Genomic DNA, 13,536 nt, shown 5'->3' with positions numbered 1-13,536 from the left:
ATAAACTGTGCCAGGCCTTTCAAACTGCAGTGCCACCAGACAAGGCCCTTGCCTTCATTTGCAGCCAAAATACCATAAGCATTCATTTTTATGAGGTACTGTATTTAAATGCTTTTGCTTGGAATATTCTAGAGAAACACTGCACTCACCTCTTGTACTGTCATATATGTGGGGGGAGGGACTAACAGTATAAATGCAGGAGGATAGGAATGGTCAAAAACGTTAATAACAAAACCAAACCATAAGTATGAATACATATTTTGAAGCCTAATAAGAAACAGTGGTGCAGATCTTCAAAAGGTATAAATCAGCATAGCTCCATTGAAACTACGCTGATGTACACCTGCTGAAGATGTGCTCTAGTAACTTAGAGGAAAAACACCTGTATCCGTTCTCTCCGGAAATGGAATAATCAGTCTGTAAGGCAGTGTTTAAAGCTTTGTATATTTTATAGTACCTTATTACTGTTATGTTAACGTGCTACAAGCCTGTACCAGCATGAAAACTTAGAAAAACCTTTCCTGCTATATTACATAACTATTTTACACTGTACTTGAGGTGCTCTGTTCTCATGCTGATGTTCTGGGCTTCCTTCTGCTTGAGGCAGTACAAAAATATATTTTCATATTACAAATGTAACCCAGAAGGATCCCAAATGCACCCTAAATCAATTTATAAACACAGACTGATCCTGAGTAGATCTGAGCAACCACATTCTACAGGTTCTCTTTATGCTATGTGAGTATAAATATCATGGGCTACATTGCACAATGTGAAGAAGTATAGAATAGAGTCCATAGCCAAGGAGTACTATCGTGCATACAAATTGGTAAATATACTTTTAAATAGCTTGAGAGCCCTTTAGTGGTGCTCGCTGTGTTCTGTTTTAGAAAGGAGTCAGAGCAGCAGTGTATAAGGAACTAGGCTCTAGATAGTGTTGATAATCCCTCCTATGCTTCCCCCTATGGTGGTTTGCTCTGCACCACCCCTTAGTGCTGTGGGACATTTGACCGCCATATTAGAAACATTAGTGAGATCAGACTGGAGTGCAGCATATCAAATCTGATAAGCTTAATACCCTGAAATAAAGAGAAAAAATGTGATGTGGTTTGATACAAGAGACTTCACCTCTGTACAACTTAAGCCAAAAGAGATCCTTTTCCCACTGTCACACATTCCAAACCAGGGCTGGGTCCGAGTGATGTTTACACCTCTGCTTTTGTAACTCATTGGTCCAGGTGTGGATGGAGGATTTGGGTCTGTTACAGTTTCCATTACAGAGTCTAGTTCAAACTCATGCTTTTAGATCTGGAAATCCATGGTTCAATCCTCAGTGTCAGCCGAGATGGTACATGCTTTCTTTCTAATTTTACTTCTCTCTGGAGACGGGTGCAAGCGGGAGTGTTCATATCTGAATTCTCATCCAAACTTCTGCAAAATTCAGACCCAGGGTTCTGGTTCAGGCCTATCTCTACTTGTCTCTCACTCATTTTCCCACCTCATGGGAATGCTTGCATAACCTTATGGGGGAGCATAGCAAGCTCACCATTACTGCAGCTTTCTGCACTGAAGACTTTTCAGCAGAAATGGAAGGAATTGAATTAAAAAAAAAAGGCAACTGAATTTACAGTGCAGGGCAAAGTCTGAGATCGATCTGTACAAAAGCGATATACTTATTGCCAGTGCACTTCTCTTAGTTTCACACTGTATGTGATGGCTTCTCATCAAAAAGCAGTTGCTTTTGTTCCTGACATTTTTGACTGTGAGGGGAGGCCTTACCTTGTTACGGTAATTTAAAAGCACCTGTTGTCATATATTTTCATATGGCAGGTAACACTGGAACTAATCCCACCTAATCCCCTTAATATAAGATGTTATGGGTTTACTCTACTGACATGGGTTTTGCATTTCACACATCTTACTGCAGATACATTTTTGTTTTATTTCTGACATTTCAGTATTATCTCTAAGTGCATGTATTATTTGCAACGTTTGCAAATGTTTTCCATCTTACAGACAGCCAAAATAACAAAACAAATTCCTTCACGTTATCACACATCCCGATTGTTTTCCAGGCACCACTTGTAACCCTATTCTTTTTAATATGAATGCCACCATTGTTTCCCATTTTACTGGATTCTACTTGATGGTGAGGTGCATAACTCTGAGTTCTATTGATCATGCCTGCATTATGGCCCAGATTCAGAAGAGCACTTACACTTGTTCTTACGTCCATGTCTGTTCAGCAAAGCACTTAAGCACATGTTACATTCAAGTATATGCCGATGTCCCATTGATATCTTTAATATGTATGAAAAATACATGGAAACATTAATTATTGCTTAAATAAATAAAAGCTTGATGGCTAATTTCCTTTTAAAAGATCATTTACAAAACATCATTTTGATTCCTTGTATGATTAATGTAATTTTGTCAAATTAACAATTAATAAAAGCATGTCTGTTCAAATTTCTTTCACCTTTGTTCCATATTTTAAATCTTTATCCATCTGAATTTTGTTCCCTAACAGCTGTCATTTTATTTCATCTTAATCATTTTTATTTTGATTAGAGTTTCATCTGGTTTCTCATTCACACCCTGATATTTTGTGGGTTTTATCCACTATTTTCAGCTGTTTTGATTTATATGCAACCATCTCTTTTATCATTCACCCTTACTTTGTATCCATTCCTATTTACTATATTCACTTCATATTGATGCCCAGGTTGTACTCCACATATGTAGAGCTCGATTGGGTCGGCATGTGTTTGTATACATTGTGACAGGGTCGGGCCAGATGGCTAAAGAAGAGTGATGGATGGTAGATACAATAGCCCCAGATTAAGCAGTTCCCTTTTCCCTGGGTAAGATAACAGGGACTATTCCAGAACAATCAGGAACCTGCTAGAACCAATTAAGACAAGCAGGCTAATTAGGACACCTGGAGCCAATTAGGAAGCTACTAGAACCAGTTAAGGCAGGTAGGCTAATCAGGGCACCTGGTTAAAAAGAAAGACCTCCCTTCAGTTAGGGAGAGGCCCGTAAGGAGCTGGGAGTGAGAGGACATGCTGCTGGAGGACTGAGGAATACAAACGCCATCAGGAAGAAGGTCCTGCGGTGAGGACAAAGAAGGTGCTGGGGGAAGGTCACAGAGAAGTGGCCTAGGGAGGAGTTGTTGTCACACAGCTGTTACAGGAGACATTGTAGACAGCTGTGATCCACAGGGCCCTGGGCTGGAACCTGGAGTAGAGGGTGGGCCCGGGTTCCCCCCATTCCGCCAATTCCCTATTTGACACAAGAGGAGTTGACCTAGACTGTGAGTCATATCAGAGGGGAAGGTCTCTGGCCTGTCCCCAACCCACTAGGAGGAACAACAGAGACTGCAGGGATTGTTCTCCCTTTCCCCCATGCTGGCCAGTGATGAGGTTAGTTGAGTGAACGGCAGGTTTGAGCCAATGGCAAAAGTGGCCAAACTGAGGGCTGCCATGAACCCCTGAGGCGAGCAACTCTCCTGGAAAGCACAGGACCCACCAAAGCAGAGGAGGAACTTTGGCTCAACGTATATATAGATTACAATGCAGCCATATCTAACATCCAAAAAACTGCATTAGAAGAACATTAAGGTTGCAAAGTCAATTACTCACTAGTTAGGGAATTAAAGTTGTTTGGACAGCCCTAATTTGCCCCCCTCACACACACACACACCCTTGTGTGTACGCTTTATGAAACAGTCTTAAATTACATGAACCCTATTTTTTTCCATATGACCTGTGCCTCAGTCGGTGCACAGGATGGGTGTTGCTCACTGTATTGGCCACTGTTCAATATTTTGTTTTAGCCTCACTGTTCCATGTTGGCCTTGTGCCTAATTCACTACACATTATTCAATCCTTGCTCTGAATTCCGCTTTTCTATGGCACTTGTCACTATAGTGTCTGAGTGTTTCACAAACATTAATGAATTAATTTTCATAACCCCTGTTATTATTACTGTAGCAGTAATATAGGAGTCTTGGACCAGGGCCCCATTGTGTTAGGCATTGTACAATACAGAACAGACAGTCCTTGCCCCACAGATTTTACGAGATGAGGGACCATTACTATCCCCATTTTACGGATGGTGAACTTAGGTTCAGAGAGATTAAAGTCAAATGTGTCCACTAATTTTGGGTGCCTAGTCCAAGAGGACTAAGGCCTGATTCTTCCAAGTATTAAGCATTATATGGCACTTCATACGCCAAAAGCATAGTTCCCACTGACATCAATTGCAGCTGTGTCTGTTCAGCACTTGTGCGACTTAGACCCCAGGGTCTCACATTGGACACCCTCAGAAAGTGAGGAACACACAATTAGTGGCCACCTGTGAAAAGTTTGGTGTTAAGTATATTTCTGAGCCTTGGATAAGAACTCTGTGGAAGAGGCAGGAATAGAATCTAATTCTCTAGGACAGCTATCTTTAGCCATGTGACCACCCTTCCTCTTCCTGCAATCCCCTGCTTTATTCACTACATACATTACAGTTCTGGTCCTTTTTCACTTCATGTACGCAGGCAGAGTTCCTCTGGGCGGTGTCCACTGACTCTTTAGATACCTTTTGGGAGCAGTGAGCTCCATCCAGAATTCTCTGCTCGGTGTCCCTGTTTCCCTGATTTTTAACTTTTGACCTCACTCCTGTCCCTGTTTTTGACTTTGTTGTCCCAAGTACTTTTTTCATTTGTTGTCCCAAGTATCTGGGCCTAGTGGTTCCTCCCCCTTAGTTCAGGGGGCAGGCCTTTCATTTTTGGACGGGCCTAGACCGTCCTGTGCCAGTCTTGCAAATAGTACACACGTTCCCATTCTGGACCCTTTTCACTTCATATGTCTGGGCATAGTTCCTCTAGGCCCTGCCCACTGGCTCCTTGGACTTATTTGAGGAGCAGTGGGCACTGTCTGGGGTTCTCTGCTTTGTGTCCCCCTCTTGATCTCACATTTTGATTCTATGACCTTCACTCCCATTCCTGTTTTCTCTCTTTCTCCCCCTGCCCTCTCAACCCCACAAATTCAGTTGTGGCCTGAGTTTTGTGGTTCCTCCACCCTTGATAGAGGGGGCAAGCCATTATATTTGGGCAGGTCTGGGCAGATCTGTCCCAGTACTCGCAACAGGTACATTTCGGTACATAGCTTCCAACTTCTGCAACAACTGAGACTCACTCCATGAGCTCCCTAGCCAAGTCTTTCTGTCCAGGCTTCATGTCCTTGCCCAACTAGTACACTATATCCACTGGATCCTCCTTGTCCACATGCTTCTTGATCCCTTCAAAGAATTCTAGTAGATTAGTGAGGCATGATTTCCCTTTACAAAAACCATGTTGACTTTTCCCCAACTAATTATGTTCATCTATGTGTCTGACAATTTTGTTCTTTACTATAGTTTCCACCAGTTTTCCTAGTACTGAAGTCAGGCTTACCGCCTTGAAATTGCCAGGATCACCTCTGGAGCCCTTTTTAAAAATTGGCATCACATTAGGTGTCCTCCAATTATTTGGTACAGAAGCTGATTTAAATGATAGGTTATAAACTACAGTTAGTAGTTCTGCAATTTCACATTTGAGTTCCTTCAGAACTCTTGGGTGAATACCATCTGGTCCAGATGATTTATTACTGTTTAGTTTATCAAATTGTTTAGTGTATCAAATTGTTTATCAACTTGTTCCAAAACTTCCTCTAATGACACCTCAATATGGTAGAGTTCCTCAGATTTGTCACCTAAAGAGAATGGCTCAGGTTTGGGAATGTCCCTCACAAAAAACCCAAAAGTATAAACAAGTAAAGGATTGGAAAGGGAGGGAAAGAAAAGGAAGGAAGGGGAACAGAGAGTGACCTCTTGATATCTATCTGCTAGGATTTAATCAAAGATTTTTAAAAAGTCAGACCAAATCTTTTCATTTTTCCCCACATTTTTGACCTACTAAAGAGCAAGTTGAGAGAAAAAATATCTTCTTTTTTTTTTGGAAAACAACATGGAAAGCTCTTGGTGAAGGAGGAGGAGGGAAGCAATTCCTTTTCTTTTTTTGGCCTGCTGTAGCTGAAATTGAATCTTCAGTTTCTGCAGCTTTCTCCAAACACTGAGTGATTTAGCAGAGCAATTAGTGCAATACTTAAGCACAACCGAGATGAGTTAAGGACAGAGAGGAATTAGAGTTTGATAGAACAGTGACTGGCCAATCTCAAAAGATTTATAGTCTGGACTGATTTTTTGGATGAGTACCCAAATGTTCAGAGGCAGATGTGAGCATCTTGAGTTCATAGAATAGAACCAGATCTCTCACAAGCTCTCCTGCAAAATTCCAGTCCTTCCTTTGGGGGGAGGGGCGGTTATTGCTAATCACTTTGGGCCAGAGTTTGAACCGAGTCGCACATTCTGGGTAAACAGCATCTTACTCCATGATTGAGTTCCAAAGGGCCTATTTGTGGAATAGGGGAATAAGGGAGTACTCAACACCATTAAGGTTGATAGAATATGCACTATGAATGTACATGGTACTTTTCAAAACACAGAGTAGGATGTTGATCCCTGTTCTGAAGAGCTTAAAATGCAAGACACAAACCAAGCCAAAACCACAGGACAGTGGTGCAAAAAGGATAGTCTAGAGATTAAGCCACAGAGTTGGGAGACCAAAGTTCAATTCCCTGCTCTGTGACCTCCAGCAAGTCATTTAGCCCCTCTGTTTCCCAACTGTAAAAGTGCAGATACTCCTCCACCTCACACGGGTTTTGTAAAGGTAAATATAGTAATGATTGTGAAGCACTCAGATACTGTAAAAGCTTATGCCCAAATAAATTTGTTAGTCTCTAAGGTACCAAAAATACTCCTTGTTCTTTTTTCAGATACTGTGGCGAGGGGCCTAGGCAGAGAGTGTGAAGAGTTTATTACTGAAGAGAATCACGTAGGGAAGACCTGGAAGAAGTTAGTTAAACGGAGAGATCTGGAGTAGGATAGAGGGAACAAAGGTGGACAGGAAATGGACAATTTTTCCAGCTGTAGGGGGGAAGTAGAAAAGAGCGATGACTGGGAAGAGGAATGAGATCAGAGGGTTGAGATGATGTCAGACATTGAAGATGTGGGCAAAGAGTTTGAATCTAGTGTGGTAAAAGGCAGGAAGCAGGCTCCCTTGTGGTATTTCAGTTTCACTTGCATTTCTATTCCCACCAGGAACATAGGCATGCAAAGGTATTCCTACTTGAGGGATACATTAACAAAATGAAGGGGCATCAAGAGACTCAGCAAAACTTTATCAAACCTCCAAAGACTTCAGGACAAATTTTGGACAAAAGTCTAGGGAGGGGGGAGAAGGGGTGCTTTTATTTTTTCCAAAGTGGGTTGCCCATTCTTAACTCCAGCCTGCATTCCTCACAGTGGCATTACCAAAGCTCAGGGTTGCTTTTTCCCTTCTCTTTTCATGGTTTAATATAGTTTATCATGTTATCAGCAGCCTGGAACTTGAACTAACTCTCCAGGTAGAAACCTCCTGAAAAGAATTCAGATCCCGTGGCTACTCTTTCCTGTTTAAAAAAAATATCTATGTGTCTTTAAAAGAGCTGGGGTCAAAGGAACTGCGCTTGCTTTTAATTGTCCCAATAAATTTGAAAGATGCTATTACACTGCAGTGATTAAGAAATGGTAAAAAGAGATGCAATTTGATAACATGAAGGCCATCAAGCTTAATAGTCCTTAACTGATTGTCACCCTGCTCAAAAAAAAAAAAATAGATAGATCTACACATATATACATTCTGTTCTTTCCTCTCTCATGCTCCCCTTCCCTGCCAGCCTTCTAAAAGCACCTCAAGCCAACAGGAATTTATACTTCCTGCAATAAAACCCAAAGTACAGAACAGCTGGCAGCTGAACTTAAGATTGCTAAAACAAACATTGTGACATTGATGGGTGGGGGGGATTGGATCATTATTACAACATGATGTGGCTGGTTCTGCAGCATGCAAACAAATAGCTTTTTAAAAAATAATAATAATTCTATTCGTTTTAAAAAATACCAAGAAAAAATAATGGCCCAAATGTTCAAAGTTGAAGTCATAAAGTTAGGTGCCTATGTGGATATTTAAGCATCTAAATAAGTGGCCTGGTTTTCAGATCAGAGATTCATCCAATTACCCCTGTACTGAGGCCAAGAAATTGTGTTTGATTAAAGCATATCTTCCAGAAAGGCATCTAGTTTTGATTTGAAAACGTCAAGAGATGGAGAATCCATCACTTCCCTTGGTAATTTGTTCCTGTGGTTAATCACCGTGACTGTTAAAAATTTGCACCTTATTTCTCATTTGAATTTGTGTGGCTTGAAGTCCAGATATTGGTTTGTCTTATGCCTTTTTCTGTTAGGATAAAGAGCCATCTGAAACTTTCATTTAATTTAACTTGGCTCTGATCAGTAAGATACTTAAGCACATGAGTAGTCCCACTGACTTCAACATTACTACTCACACGCTTATGCCACGTTGCTGATTTGGAGTCTGGGTGGATGGATTGAGGGGCCTAGCTTTGAGGAGCCTAACTCTGAACATTTTTGGCAGCATTTCTATAACCTCATAGGGTGAAAGAAATCCAAGTTTACAAAGAAGGGCAATTTGTTGCCTTAAACGGGGCTTCATGTGGGCGCACCAGTCTGTCATTGGGTAGCAAGCTGCAGGATCAAAGCCACAGTAACAGACAACTAAGAGATGCCATGGATGCAGCAGACAATTTGTTAGCTTAGAGCAGTGCAAAAATTGAATAACCAAATGAAAAACCCTAATGTCGGTGTCTTTGCACAGTTTTTAAAAATCAGAAACTGTTCTGACATCACAAAAGAAAACCACAGAAAGTTTCTGAATTTTTCACTTGAAAATGGATCCACATTTTATCCCAGAAGGGGGAATTGCACACACAAATGGGTGATATTTCCAATGAAATGACTCCCATTTTTGAACAAAGGTATATTTCCAACTAAAATGGGCGAGGGGAAAATCCCTTTTGCACATGTTTTCAAAGCAACAACCCCACTTTACAAACCATTCTACTTTTGCAGGTGGGGAATCACCCACAACAAAACTGACAAAGAAATTGAAAGGGCAGGGGGAAGATCATAGTTTTGCAAACCCCTAGATTATATAGAAGCTTCCCAGACTGCTATTGATATTTATTTCATCAGGTAGGTCATAAGGGATCTGTTTGACTTTGTGTGACGTTTGATATTTCTGTTAAAGATGAGTGAATCTTAGAAAGTTCAGAGGTTTAATATAAATAAGCACCCAAAAGTTTGGCTTCTATTTCAAAACTAGGGTTACCAGATGTCCTGAATTTATAGGGACCGTCCCGCTGTTCGGGGCTTTGTCTTGTACAGGTGCCTGTTACCTGCCCCCATCACCTGTCCCAATTTTTCACACTTGCTATCTGGTCACCCTCTTCAAAACTGAACCAAACTGCAAAACTTAAAGAGTCCTTTCCTGATCCCTCATGACCCCTTTTCTCTGAGAACTCTGAACCTTTGGCTGATCACTCCTTGTTAATTCAAGACCTCTGCAATACTTACCCCAGAGAGGCAAGTTAAATCTGTCACAGGGTGGGCTGGCCCTTTCAGGAGAGTTGGGTCTAGTCCCATATGTCTAGTTATCCACCTCCAGGGTGATGGGCTTCAGCTTGGACTGGTGGTTGGGTCAGGTGACCAGGGTTCATGTGATGGTTACTTGGAGCATGGGAAGTGCTTCATATAAAAGGGAGCCTGCTCAGTTAGGAGCGACTTGCAGAGAGGTGGGATGCTAGGAGGCAGCTGGTAGAGGACTCCTATACAGGCTAAGGGTTAAGAATGAGACTGACTGAGCTCCCCAGCTGAAGGGAACTGGGGAGCTGAGAGAGAACTGGGTCCTGAAGCCCTGATGCAACAGAAATGAGAAGGCCCTGAAGAAGGGTACTCTTAGGAGGAAGTAGCTTGGACAGGGTAGCATGGAGAGGTTTTGAAGGAAATTGTACTTACTTAGGGTTCCAAGCCGGGATTTCTGATGAGGGTGACTGGACAAGGCAAATGCTGAGCTGGGGTGGATAGAAAAGGATGAAGATACTGTGTGACTCTGACCTGGGCATGAGGGCTTTGTTCACACACCCCTTTTGGATGGAGGGGATGAACTTTATGACTTGGCCAGATTTGCTGAGAGAAGAAGCACAGGAGTTTTCCAGTGTGAGGAACCTGAGGCAGTGGCAGGTTCCACTGCCAGATGAGGTAAGTTCCTGCTACAGGCCTGAATTCAGGAAAGCAATTAATTCAGCAAATGCCTAAGTCCATCCCTAATCAGGAAAGCACTTAATCATGTGACTTCAATGGCACTTAACCATGTGTTTAAAGTTAAGCACGTTGCTGTAGTGCTCTAATGGAATAGGGATGCTTTCCTGAATCGGGGCCTCACACTCCAAAAACTTCCATGGAGTTATTCCGGATACGTAACCTGTGTAAATGATGGCAGTGCCATCCTGGAGTTTCAACCTTAATTCCAAATGCCAGAGCATTTGGAAGGGTCAGGTGAGATCTTCCTGAGGACAAAGATAGACATGGGTAAGAAATAGGGTCACATCGGAGGAAAGAAAAGGAAAACAAAGCAGATGTTGCCGGTTGCATTTATATTAAGCCTTTACAGTGAGCCAAAGTGGAGCAATGGAACAAAATTCTGCTCTCCCTTGGGCCAGTGAAAATCCAGAGTAACATCCTTCCCTTCAGTTGAGTTACACCAGTATAGGTGAGAGTGCAATATGTCCTGTAAATGCTGGAAGGAACTTCATGGTCGTATTTTACAGTGTCACCTTAATATAAGCCCATAGCCTGATTGGGGATGCTGCTGCTTGCTGGCTGGGGTGGGGGGAGCAGCAACAGACCCTAGCAAAGCAAATTTAATAGACTGTCGGCATAATTTTGGCTATCTTTGTGCCACAGCTGACCTTGAACTTTAATTGATGAATCCAATACCAGATGACAGGGGATTTTTCTCTACCGTCCATAGGTTTGTCACACACAAAAGTGAGATTCATTTCTCAGTGGCTGTAAATGTAAACTGCTCTCCCAATCTTCTGTCTCTCTACTTAACACGTAACGCTGATCATTGCTCACTGAGCTGTGATGTGCACGGACAGGCGTCAGACTCAGAGCTGGAATTTACAGATGGAAAAGACATATTAGGTCACTTAGTGCACTTAGTCCCCTTCCCCTAATGCAGGATGGTGCTCTGCACTAGTGGGAGCGCAGGTGGAGGCAGAGGCCAGCCAGCCTTGCCTGTGGTCTATGCTGCTTGAGGGGTGCAGGACGGGTCGTTGCACAGGCATGGCCTCTGCTCACCAGCTGGCGTATGTGGAGTTGTGTTGGGAAGACGGCAGATTACGCGTGCTATCAGTGTGTCAAAGCGGTCAGCAGTGAACATGCTACCCTGGAGGCAATATGGGCTTGATTTCCCCACCCCCTCGTAGTCATCTACACCTGTTTAATGTGGGTTAAAATGTTAGCAAATTCTCAGTTCACACAGCAGTTGCATATTACAACCAGTAACATTTGGTGCAAAGGACTCCACAATGTGCAGAAGCAACAGAGCTCCCTATGGCTGCTCCCGGCCTCTGGAAGTATAAAAGTGCCTCCAGGTTCCCTGGTCAGGTGCTGTGTGTTCTCCACTTCTCCTAGTTTGAACGCCTGGGAGCAGCATTAGGGCCAGATTGTGCTTGTCTATGGGTGATGCATGGAAGTTGGAGAAGGCTTAATGCCTCTTTGTGGCAGTAATGGCCATGCTCAGCAAGAACAAGAACAACTATGCATGTCTAGCCCAGCCAGTGCCTCTAGATGCCTCAGAGAGGGTGGGAAGGGGCAGCAGTTCCACACAGACTAGCAGAGCACACACTGCACCTTTACGAGTTCGCTCCCTCTGCCCTCCTGGAGGTGTTGAGCCTGATGGTTATTAATTATTTGTATTAGGATAGCACCAAGACGCCTCCATCAGGGTCCCATTGTGCCGGGCACTGTACAAACACAACAAAAAGATGGCACCTGCCCTCAGAAGCTTAACCTCTAAGCCATAGTCTAACTAAGGGAGGTTACCTAGGGAGGTGGTGGAATCTCCATCCTTAGAAGTTTTTAAGGCCCAGCTTGACAAAGTCTTGGTTGGGATGATTTAGTTGGTGTTGGTCCTGCTTTGAACAGGGGATCAGACTCATTCTCCTCTGTTATGCTGGCGTAACTCCATTGACTTACCCTTGCTTTAGACTGGCGTAACTGAAAGAAGAGTGATATCTCTTTGCATCTTGTCTGTGGCCCCCTGAGCCCAGAAGCTTCCTCAAGGGAACAGTTCTTCTTCACATTTCCCACATGGCGATCAGTGGCTGGACCTGAACTTGGTCCCAGGTCTGATACTTTCTGCTGATTTCTTTCTAACCCTGTGGCATCTCATCTGCAAATATCCAGTTATACAGTAAGATCACTGAAGCCTTTTTAAAAAAAAGCATAGGGCTAAACAACTTAGATGAGACACTCTTGGGTCATAAGCATTCATTATCCGTTCACGCAGTGTGTAAGGAACATTACCTGGCATGCTTTACACTGAGCTGCACTTTTTTTTCCTTTTTCTGGTTGGAATTAAAAGCTTCAGGTAATATTGCACGGCTACACATGCTGAAAAAATGTTACCGTAATGACACACAAAATTACCAGCCATCCACGAGGTATGAAAAAAGAGCTTCCTTGTTGTGCTCCTGAGAAAGTGAGTTCAGATTCGAATTAGTCAAGGATTTAATCAAAAGTGTCAACATCAGGACTGGAAACAGAGAAGCATATATGAAATGACAGGTTGCCATTGTTTTTGGGTTGGTTGGGGGGTTTTTGGGGGGGAGAGGCAGTCCTCCCCCCACTGCCACCCATATGCACATTTTCATTTTAAAGACTAAAAGTTTTTTAGGTCCTGTTCATTCCACAGCTAAGCTGGGGCTGGCTCTGAAAGAAAGCAAATGTTTTTCTTCAGATACTGATCATAACAACCCACCTGTTTCCCCCTCCTTCTCTTAGAGGTGCCGCACCTGGGTCATTGCACAATCCTATTAAGGGTAGGTGCAGCAGCGGCCAAATATAACCTCATCTGTGAATTGTGCAAGAGTGGAATGATGGAGCCTGGTTCTGGAGCCTGGCTAAAGGACGACACCTGCTGCTCCCCAGGAAGACCATGAATCTTCAGTCTTCACAAACTGCAAATGCTGCTACTGACAGAAATGTCTCAGCTGGTTACTGAGTGGTTTCTACCTTCACAAAACAGGTGTGAAAAATCTGTTTGATCATGAGCTGCCCTGGGTTTCATGGTACTTTTTCAGTTAAAGACCAAAAATCCAGTGGTGCTTTTCTACTGAAAAACTTTGTGAAGGAAATCAGCAAAATTGGTCTATTAACCATGGTACTTCCCAGGGCCACAGTTTAATATATCTCGATAGCCATACATTTTTAAAACAAATATTTGGGGCCGAGTTGGAGGCTTCCCAAGGGTAGTTATCT

The sequence above is a fragment of the Lepidochelys olivacea genome (genome assembly GCF_965140295.1).
Source record: "Lepidochelys olivacea isolate rLepOli2 genome assembly, chromosome: 2".
Classification (NCBI taxonomy): Eukaryota; Metazoa; Chordata; order Testudines; family Cheloniidae; genus Lepidochelys; species Lepidochelys olivacea.
Note: the sequence above shows the minus strand (reverse complement) of the source record.